Raw genomic sequence first — 9,939 nt, forward strand, 5'->3', positions numbered from 1 at the left:
CTTGGATCGGGAATAGGAAAGGAGTGGTGTAGAATATGCCAGAATACATCGGTAAAGTATCAAATTGAGAGTTCGCAAAATCGATGAATTCTTCATCCCCCAAATTGTTGGTACATGTCCTCCAGCCGAGCACAATAACGGCTGAAGCAATTACAATGATTCCAATGTGAAGAAGCGACATTCTCTCTTGGGTATTCTACTCATACCACAACAACAACAAAAAAATTCAATCGGATTTGCAAAATAATACAACTACAATACTGAACACCTTTGTGATGTATTGTGATGCATATGCATGAATAACACTTGTGGATTTCTGATTTGGATCCGAGGAATGCACACAACATCCATGTTCTCAGACATTTATTTCCATAAATGCATGTTCAGAATTTCCCCATCCCCTTGTCTGGTGGGATTCCATCTCTTTAATGTGTTGGAGAATGGTAGAGAACAGATTCCCTTTCTTTCTTCTGGATTACCTTTTCCTCTTCATGACACATTCATGATGTATGATTTTACGCCAGTTTTAATTTCCGCATGAATGAAATTCACCATTTGTGCATGCGATAAATAGCCGTTAGTCCAATGGAGACTCATTCTATTCCTTTGCATCAAGATACATTGGCTTGGAAAAAGACGATTTATTTACACATATTATTTTGATTATCATTTTCACTTTGGACGTGCGGGACATTTGATTCATCAAACACACCACGGACTTTTCCTGAACGTTTCATTTTGACGGTCGGGCATGGCTGTGGTCTCGGATAATTTACCTTAGGCATCCACAATTTTTCCATTGACGTTCGAAGCCCACCTTTTTCCGTCGGAATCGACACCCAGTTCAGCAGCTCAGGTCAGGTCAGGTCAGGTATGGGAGCATGCGCTGGAGCTACTCGGCACTGCGTCCACTTTCCACCGGTACTCCATGGGCCTCCGTCTGGCCATCCCCAGGAAGAAGCCGAGCCCATCCCCATCTCCTTGAAATGCTGCTCAACCTGTTGCAACCACACCCCATGGTTCTGTGAATCCATGACTCCCCAGCCAGACCCAGACGTCTGCTGACCTCTGACTCACGGCCAGCAGAGACACGAACATCACTGTCAAGGTAAGTGAATCTCTCCATGACCTCAACATCCTCGCCACAACAGGTATAGACAAGATAGCAGCATTAAAGATGTCATTGAAAGCCTGGATCTTCAGGTACCTTTCAATAGTAAGTAAGGAATAGACGTATTTGTGTGTGAAGTCAGGGTACAACTGAACTTTATCAATGGCCTCTTGCCATTCAGGTCGTTTCTAATCCAAGTAATGCGACTGCATCAGACATGGCAAGGGACGCGGATTTCATGGGTTTGACCCGTTCAGTTTGTGAATACCTGCAGACCCGTATTGTTTGTGAATACCTGCAGTCCCGTATTAGTTTCGTCAAAACCCGTATTGGATGGAAAGTTCGATCCATTCTAAAAACGCAATGTTTCGCTTCCATTCCACTCGCAAGGTTTGACCCATACTGTGAGACCTGGGATGCGTTCAGTTGCCAAGTTTCTTTTGGAGTGCTCGCCAAGAGGCTTAAGCACTCAAGCAAGCATTCCATCATTCGACACTTTTAATAAGGAACGGCTGGCTTGGCAACCTATAGCAAGCTTATTGATCATGGAGCACACCCGTGGTGTGTTCAGTGACCAAGCAGCAAGTGTTTCGTTGGGGTGCTTGCTTGATTGCTTAAGCCACATGGCAAGGACTGTACAAGTTGATTGTTCATGGAACACACACACCCCTGGAGCGACCTGCAGCCGATACACAATGCATTCCTCAAAGTCAATTGGCTGTGTGACGTTATGAGGTCTCTCTCACTGAAAGGCACATCACCATCCTCCAGGATTCCACATGAAGAATCACCTCCGATCATGTCTAATAAATAAATAACCTGGTTTTGATTCACACCAACCCGTTTTTTGTCACCTCCAACTTTCCATGTGTGCTCCATATGGAATTTGAACCTTGGTTTCAAGCTTCATGCACCACTGCTTCAGATGAGAGCACTCAATGGAGTTTTCTTTATGTTTCTCCTTTATTTAACAAATCAACCATCCAAGAAGAAAGTCCCAATTTGGCCAAACGCCCAAAGACTCCCTCAGGCCCAATGACTCTCTTTGGAATTGTGCTTTGAGTGTATATAATGGGGAATCCAATACAACATACTTGTTAAGACCGAAAGCTTCTGGACACGATACAAGTAAGTGATTGTGTATATAAAGTCGAATGCATCTCATCGTGGAGTTCGATCGATCGAGTTCATCTCATAAAATATTATATAGGACTAGCAGGGGCCAACACAACGCTCCCTTGGATTTTTTTATTGGGGGGGGGGGGTGAGATACCTGTTATTACCTGGCTGGGTGAGCTTTTATCGCTTGTGTGACGTGTTGAATAACGTGTTGGACACAGAGAGAATAACGTACAAACTCTTGAAAATTTATTATGTCGTGTTGTTTTCTGGATAAACAAGATGTGTGTGTGTGTGTGTGTGTGTGTGTGTGTGTGTGTGTGTGTGTGTGTGTGTGTGTGTGTGTGTGTGTGTGTGTGTGTGTGTGTGTGTGTGTTTAGGATAGCAGTACACCAAGTAAATGGGTCGGAATTCTGGAATCGTGCACAACCGACATGTCATTGTAACAGATCCATGTGTTTTCGCTCATTTCGCTTAATTTAACATATTATACCCATTAATACAGGAAAGTACTAACGACGTGATTACATATTTGAGAATGCTGAAAATGTATGAGATTGAAATGTTTCAGCGAGATTTGTGTGTTGCATCGATTTTAATTTTCGTAACGTCGAACTTGGTGATTGGTATTGCATGAAAACCATGTTTCAGGAACAAATGAAATGACGTTTCAGGAGAATCCTTTTGTCAGGAACGACATCAGGTTACACTGTCTGCACTTGTTCATGCTGTTCTGATGTTTGATCCCATTTCCTGGCACAGATTCAATACAGTGTCCACCGGCTGAGCATGTGATCAGTCATCTGGACCACAGGTATGATCAGCCATCACACGGCACCATTATTACACAGTGCACGTCTCCACCATGCCACGACTATCAATACCAGACGCACGACCAACAGCCACGACACTGAATGATCAGGGGTTGTGCAAATGTATAGGTACATGAGGCGAACATTCAGATTCTCTCCCCTCCCCACCGCTACCCACTCACCATCACAATTACCTTTCCAAAATGCAGATTGTGCATTCGTATGAATAAAACTTCTGCATTTATAAATTACAGATATATTTTACAAGGAAAAGGAGAAAATGCTTCTGATTGAACATTCTCACAGTTGTATACTTTTCACATGATCGGTAACTCAAATAATTGCACATTATAATGTGTAGTGTGACTCACGTGATGGAATACAAGAGATGGGTTCCTGCAACATGGTTGATCATGTAAATTTAGAATATTTTTTTTCCATGTTTTGATTTTATCAAATGCAGAAATAAGTTCCTTCAGGTCAATATTTTGTGTAATTACGTGTTCTTTTGACAAGGGGATAGCCCAAGAAGTCTTGATTGCACCAATGAAGAGTGGATGTGTTTTGAACAACTTGCAAAAGTTTCCCTCTCAAAAGCTCCGAACATGCTTGCTGTTTGAACACAAAGATTAGCCATATCACACCAGCGTTAGAATAAGGGTTGTAAACTCGAAAAAAATCTATACATGGCAAGATTAAGAACAAACGCTTGGTCATCGTGAAAATAAAATGAAAGGATAGCTCATGTTGTTCTGCTACTTCAACATTCATTGTAAGAGAAATAGTGTGTTGAGTTTTGTTGTTCTTGGAAAATCGAGAACTTGTTTGCTTCCTGAGGCAAACCTACAAATTTTCATTTCAATCAAAATGCTTGATTTTTACTTTTACCAACAACAGAGTTCGTAGAATATCTCACCCCACACACTCATGAGAAAAGACGACACGGGAAGGGTCTGTGAGTGTCAAATTTGATTGGTCCAGATTACTTAAAATGCCATAATATTTTGTTCAAGTTCTACCAAACAGAAGGGTTTTGAAAGTACCATGATGGCGATTTTGTTCTGCAGAGTTCAAGTATATAATTCAATTGAAATAAAATAAAGATATCAAAAGTTGAAGAAAAAACTTGACTTTTTGGAAGTTTAGTGCTATTGATTATGTGACTTTCACAGCACCGGATTTAACGAGTAAAATGAGTTATTTGTGTCTGTTGTTTGTATCTTTTCGGACATCTTTAAAAACAGTAATTCTTCTGTTTGGAATGATTTTCAATTATCTTTGATGGCCAGACAGACAGACAGTAAAAGCAGTTGTCCCCAACTGTGCGCACACTCGATTGGGGTGAATTATGTACCAAATTACTGCTAAGTTTCAGGTTCGTGTTCAGATTCACGTTCTGATTCGTGTTAAAAATTTAACATTCAATGGCAAATAAGTTGTTCCTTGATCTAAACCGATGTTTGTGGACAGAAATATAGACAGAGTGAAACAGTTGCACTAATTCCACTTTCTGCTTCGTGTGAACAGAGTAATTATGATACGCAGAACAGAGCTTTTGGGTTTCAGCAAATACTTTAACATGAATTACAAAGACCACAGTAAATAGAGCACAATTCAACAAAATATATTGAGATAATTTACACACACACAATATCGTTAGGAAAATCATAGAGGATTTGAACTTGAGATTCTGGCATGATGAGTTAAATGTACATACAACAGGACAAACTGATCTAACTTTTATGTTAAATTCCAATGTCATGTCTCATGGATTATTGTAACCCTGTTTTTTTGTTCCAAATCACGATTCTAATGCAGAAACGCATGTTTTTCATCAAATCGTGTGGATTTTAGCTTGCATTAAACAAAACAAAAATTTTACACAACAAACCTTGTTCCTGCAAATATGGTGTAATTTGCTTTATGCAAGCATTTTTAACAACACTTCATCTTGCTCACCAAACATTATACTGTTGCGAATTTGGAAGCTTCCTGCACACAACAGCCAGGTCCTAGAGCAGCTATATCAGTAAGTATGTGTTTCTAGTTAGCTTCCCGTCCTCTGTTTCATGGGTGATTAATTGTACATGCACTGTGGGTTATTTTGATAGTTTGGATTTAAATTACCAACAAGAACAACAATGACACCTGCCCTCGCTTCCTTCCACCATCATCCGCCGGCACCATTGCTCACGTGCATGTCAGCACGTACATAGGCGGAGTCCAGTGTGCTCGGTGGGGTTTCTCTGGACGTTGGTGTGCTGGCCTTGCCCCAAATATGGGCTCAAGCTTTATGCTCTGGCTTCGCCCCAAATATGGGCACAAGCGTTACGCTCTGGCTTCGCCCCAAATATGGGCACAAGCGTTGCACTCTGGCTTCGCCCCAAATATGGGCACAAGCGTTGCGCTTTGGCTTCGCTCCAAATATTTGCACAAGCGTTTCTTTCTTATTATTAGGAGGACCTTGAGGAGGATTATTAGGAGGACCTCCTAGGAGGACGTTTTCCTGACTCTGATCCTGCTCACCAGATTCTCTCAGCGAGGGAGTCTCATGAGTGGAGGAGGCCAGTGGGTCGACCACATGCCTCATGGTTGCAACAGGTTGACCATCATCTCAAGGAGATGGGGATGGGCCTGGCATCTGCCTGGGGGATGGCCAGACGGAGGCCCCTGGAGTACCGGTGGAAAGTGGACGCAGCGACGTGCTGTTCTGGCACATGCTCCCATACCTGACCTGACCTGTTTCTTTCTGGCTTGGCTCCAAATATGGGCATAGAGTGTTCTCTCTGCCCAATGAGGGAGTGTGAGCATGGGATAAGAGAAGCACGCGTGGGCCAAATGTGAGAGAGTTGAGTTGTTGTCTTCTGGTCTTCGAAAGAGAGTTGAGTGGTTGTCTTCTAGTCTTCGAAAGAGACTTGAGTGGTTGTCTTCTGTTCTTCGAAAGAGAGTAGAGTGGTTGTCTTCTCGTCTTCAGAAGTCTGGTGGTCTTCTGAAGCCAGTCGTCGCCTTCCTGGGGTCCCGCCAACAGAGCGTCTTCTCTTGTGGCCTGTTCGCCTGTGAGCCTGTCCCGCGAGGATTGCCTACCTGGGCTTGGAGCGGAATTGTGTTGCGGGATTGAGTCCTGCCACACCGGATCGTCGAAGACCGCACGAGGCGGAAAGGTCCAAGAATAGGCTGTCACATCCAGCTCGCCTTTCCTCGAGCTGGAGGCCACAAATAAAGACCTGACGGGTCCGTTTCTTTTTGGGTGTACGTGTGTGTGTTTCTGGCGCCAGTCTGTTAAGTAAACCTGCACAAGTGCTTGTAGATAAATTGCTATTCCTTCATTGTTCGGTTAACTCTGCTTTCTTACATGCTCCCCTGCCCCATCATAAATAAATATCCCTTTTGTTAAATGTTCCAGCTCGTTTCTGTGTTTCTTTCATTGGCTTGGCACTGTGTGTATTGAGTAATAGCGAGGCCGTTCGGGCCGGTAAATTGTTCATTTGGTCCGACAGGCTTTGGTATTCTCGCTCGGGTAACACACGGTTCGGGCTCGGTTACGGCTCATTCCGCTCGAGGTCCGTTGGGGGTGTGAATTCCCCGGAAGCTTTGTCCACGTGGGTAATTAGGTATTTTGAAGTTTGGCAATTGACGCTACCCCACGCGGTCGAATTATTACCAATTCATGGTCCAGTAAAGGACCCGTGCCTTTCGGACTTATCCAAAAGGCATAACCTCACCGCAGGTTGGTCGGTGGTCTTTCTGTCTTCTACCGACTCCTCTCCAGCCTTGCCCCCCCTGCTCTCTCTGCGATTTGTCCCCACCACATTTCCACAGGGTGCTCAAGGTCCGCCAACAACCCCCTTCTGGTAAAACTACCAAAATCACGAATCACTGCCCATCTTCACTCTTTCATTCCTCTTTTTTCCCGCCTTTGGAATAAACTTCCTCACTCTATTCTTTCCCATTCTTCCCTCCAGGCTTTCAAAACAGCTGTTCACCACCACCTCGTATCTTCCCCCATCCAAATCCTCGATCTTTTCTACCCCCGATAATCCACCCAAGCCCACTTCCTTCATTTCTCCTGATTTCCTTCCTGAAAGTCCCTGAAATGTCCATCTTCTATTCGCCATGTTCCCCGTCCCATCCCCATCCCTCTCCCTTCCACAGTTCACCTAAAATGTGTCTGTTCCCCACTGTTTTGTCCCTTCCACTCCCGCCCCTCTTGTCTCATGCCTCCTTGCTGTGAGTTGTGTGTTGGCTCTCATACGAGCCTCGACCAAGGTATACAAAAAAAAAAAAAAAACCTCAATTCCGGCGTGTTTGGTGGAGCCGACTCTACTGCTCCCTCTCGCGGTCGTGCTCGCCACTGATACCTGGCCCCGGAACAATACATCCTCTGCATACTGTACATGGCTAACATATTAAATTATATGACATGAATGGATATTTAATAAAGTGAATGTTTCATTGTAATCATCATTGTGAACTTGACAAAACAAAAGTTAGAACAATTTTCATTGTGTTTTTACAGGAGACATGAACACAAACGTTGAAGGATATTTGCCTCACACGGTCAGACTGGATGTGTCGGATATTCCTTTGGATGACAGTGGACGAGTTATCATGTCGGTTTTCACGTTTATAATGTGTATTTCAATCCCTCTCAACGCAGCAATCATCGCGGCTTGTTTTCATCGTTGGTTACATTCACCCATGCTCTTGTACATTGCCTTATCATCGCTCGCTGACACTTCATGGGGAGTCGTGGTAATATCAAGCTATTTCAGTCGAATAATTGCAAGACGTGAAATAATATCGTTTAATGAGTGTTTGTTTCATTTGTTTAGTTTACATTTCACAGTGTTTCAGCAGTTTCTCACCACCTGGTTAATGTACGTTGACCGACATTGGGCTATTTTTTGGCCGTACAGTTATGTGGCTCTGATGGTGAACAAAGGTGGTGCTGTGAAACTTGTCATTGTAGTTTTGACAATCGGGTTGTTGTTGAGTGTAAGCTATGTTGTAGTACCAACAACAATGGTGTACTGCAACTACTCTGTTGTAGTTCGTGATGTAGTCTGTGTTTCTTCACCTGTTGCAAGATCAGCTTGTGGAAATGTTAACCCTTCACTCATTCATTCTCTATTTTGTCAGTATCTTGTGTATGGTTTAACCGGTTTTACAGCAATGTACTCGACATGGTGTATTGTTCGGAAATGTAGTAAATCATCCACAGAGGCAAATATAAAAGCCTTGCACACATGTTTTACACAATTGTTTGCATCTCTAGCACAGTTTATTCTACTTATTGTCATGATGGCGTTGAAACGATTTGTTAGACTTCCCACGTTTGGTTTTATCTTGGACCTTTTAAGTGCAGTCACACCGGCCTTTGTTAATCCATTAATATTTGGGTTCAGAATGCAGGAGATTCGCTCAACGATCGTTCTTGCTTTCCGTAAAATGTTTGTAATTCACCATAAAAAGGTATTCAATCAGGAGGTGATTGCAGTTTCTGAGAATGATAACCTTGAAAGGAAAAAAGTTAAAATCATGGAACATGGTCGTACTACATAGGTCGGAATTCCATGGGAATAAAATGGCCACCCCATAAAATGTGTATAAAATGATATTCTGAAAAGCGAACGTAGAAAGAAGTCAAATGCCTTCAATAGAAATATCTTTTGTTCTCGAATGTGTTCCGAACTAAGAAGAATGAAAATCAAGTGCAGGTGCATGCAAAGGACACCGGCCCATGCAAAATAAGAAAAACAACAAATTCTCCAGTATGGGACATTGCAGGGGCACGTTCTGCACCCGCCTTGCCGCCGTACTGCAGGTGGAGATGGAATTGTTCGGGAGCGGTGAACTTCTGAGATAAACATGTGCAAATGATAGTTAATCATTAGAATGTACTTCTGAGGGAAATGTGTTCAAATTTTTGGTTTTTTTTAATGTTCGTGTTTTTTTTTGGTTTCGGACCAGGTCACTCTACCCTGGATATGCTACTTCTGCTCTCACAACAATGGCTGGTGGTTCTCATGCAAAGACACGAAATCAGAGCCATATCCTGAGACAAATCACATGCTTTTGACATGGTCTGGCTCCCTGCCCTGCTCATCAAACTCTCTTCCGATGGTATTCATGGCCATCTCCACTCATGGCTCGCAGATTTCCTGTCCTGTGGCAGCCAACGTGTGGCCTTAAATAGAGTTCTCCTTCCCCTCTTACTGTCCAGGCTCGAGTTCCTCAAGATAGCATTCTGGGCCCTCTTCTTTTTTCTGATTTTCATCAATGATCTCTCAGACTCTCTGGAAAATCCTCTTTATTTCTTTGCTGATTACTCCACCCTCTGTCGTACCATCTGCCATCCCTCAGACTGGCAAGCAGCAGCTTCTTCACACTCTGCAGATCTAGGTAATATCACAAACTGGTTTCACACGTGGAACATGTCTTTCAATCCGGACAAATCTCACACTCTCACTTTGTCTTTCTGAAAGGACAGTTTGGAAAGCCCCCCATCTAGTTTTTCAAAAATCTGCTGGAAGAAGTCCTTTCATTCAGGCTTCTCAGTCTCACTATCTGCCATGATATTTTTTGGGAAAACCACATTTCCAACCTGGCCTCCAAAGCCAGTCGCCAACTGGGAATCCTCCGTCGTGCAAAGTCCTTCCTCTGCCCACCCGAGCTCCTGACCACATACAAAGCTTTTGAGTGCAACCTGATGGAGTACTGCTCTCTCCTCTGGGCTGGTGCTCCTGCCTCTGACGTTTCTCCACTTCATGCTGTGGAAACCAAGGCATTTAGGATTATTGGTATCTCCCGAATTGAGTCTGAGTGTTTCGGCCTCTCACTCTCTCACTGCAGGCAGGTTGGTGGTCTTTCTGTCTTCTCCTATATCCTCTCCGGTCT

The 9,939-nt window shown here is 43.4% G+C and overlaps 1 long non-coding RNA gene across 1 annotated transcript; it reads left to right on the forward strand.

Moving 5' to 3' along the window:
* Positions 1-1,039: 1,039 nt before the first annotated feature.
* On the forward strand, positions 1,040-9,316 carry LOC147033215 (uncharacterized). The gene is made up of 3 exons (XR_015052297.1): positions 1,040-1,108; positions 2,993-3,044; positions 7,559-9,316. It is a non-coding gene; the product is annotated as an uncharacterized LOC147033215 (long non-coding RNA).
* Positions 9,317-9,939: the final 623 nt, after the last annotated feature.

This window comes from Eptatretus burgeri, chromosome 2 (genome assembly GCF_056783735.1).
Source record: "Eptatretus burgeri isolate ZD-2024b chromosome 2, Ebu_testis_v1, whole genome shotgun sequence".
NCBI lineage: Eukaryota > Metazoa > Chordata > Myxini > Myxiniformes > Myxinidae > Eptatretus > Eptatretus burgeri.